The sequence below is a fragment of the Galeopterus variegatus genome, unplaced genomic scaffold (genome assembly GCF_000696425.1).
Source record: "Galeopterus variegatus unplaced genomic scaffold, G_variegatus-3.0.2 Scaffold12111, whole genome shotgun sequence".
Taxonomy (NCBI): domain Eukaryota; kingdom Metazoa; phylum Chordata; class Mammalia; order Dermoptera; family Cynocephalidae; genus Galeopterus; species Galeopterus variegatus.
Window position 1 is genome coordinate 10,100 of NW_007738222.1, and position 1,271 is coordinate 11,370.

Below are 1,271 nucleotides of genomic sequence, written 5' to 3' on the forward strand. Positions count from 1 at the left end.
AACCTCATTTAATTTGCATGTAGGGTTGATATTATTATGCCATTTTACAGATAGGGAAACTGAGGCATGGAGAGGATTTTGTTGTTTTTTTAAGTTTCTTCAAGGTGACTTAGCTAATTCAGCTATGAAATTATGCAGGCAGTATTTGAACTTAGGCAGGCTGTCCCTGGCATAGAATTCTGGAGAGATATAGGAGAGGGTATAGTCTATGTAGAGAGGTCCCCAGGAGCAGAGGAAAAGGGAACTTTCCAATAGATCTTTCTGGAATGATGGGATTGCCCTGTTATTGGCAATGTCCAATATGAAAGGCACATATGGCTGTTGAGTACTTCAAATAAAATAGTGGCCTGAAGTACCAAACTTTTAATTTTATTTCATTTTAATAGATTTACATTGGACTAGCCACCAGTGGCCAGTGCCCTTACATTAGCTGGCCTGGGTTAGCCCAGGACAAGGAGAGGCTGCCTTTTGTTTCATTTTGCTTTGTTTTGGCAGCTGNGGCCGGTTTGTATGTGGGATCCAAACCCTCGGCGGGAGTGCCACCACGCTTCCAAGTGGCACACTGTAGCAGTGCACCACTGGGCCGGCCCAAATAAGTAAAATTTCTTTTTTTTTTTCCTTTTTGTCTTTTTTCGTGACCGGCAACGGATCGCAACCCTCGGTGTTGCACGCGCACCTCACTCAGCCAGTGAGCAGCCGGTCTGTATGTGGGATCCAAACCCTCGGCGGGATTGCCGCCTCGCTCCCAAGCGGCGCACTGTAGCAGTGCACCACTGGGCCGGCCCAAATAAGTAAAATTTCTAACCAAGCTTTTAACCAGACTTTACTTAGAATTTACCAGCTGCTGGCCATGGAAGACCCTTCCTGCTCCTCAATAGAACCCCTGTCATCTTGCCAAAATGGATCTAAGTCACCGGTGGTGCTTGTTCCTGACCACTGTAGCTTCAGATGCATGGATGATCTTCCCCAAAACCTCTTAGGCCCATTGGACACAGCAGATGGCTGACCTATGGCCCCAAGGAACTTTCACGGATTTCTCTCCCCTTGAAATCACCCTGTTCACCACTCTCCTTTGGGGTATAATGGGGGTTTCTTTCTCCTCCCTGTTTTCTCCTCCCATGATGCCCCCCTCCATTAGGAAGTAGTTCGGAGACCTCAATGACCTTATCTCCAATAGAGGAAAAAGGGAGGAATGTAAGGCCCCATAAAAGACCCCAAAGGAGGCACTCCCTAAAACATGGCACTTTTCTCTTCCGGGTCCTAACAATCTC

At 47.1% G+C, this 1,271-nt stretch overlaps 1 long non-coding RNA gene across 1 annotated transcript in view; it reads right to left on the reverse strand.

Moving 5' to 3' along the window:
- LOC103610944 overlaps window positions 1–1,271 on the reverse strand; it is a 3,973-nt gene that overhangs the window by 1,660 nt on the left and 1,042 nt on the right. The gene's annotated exons all lie outside the window — the stretch shown is intronic.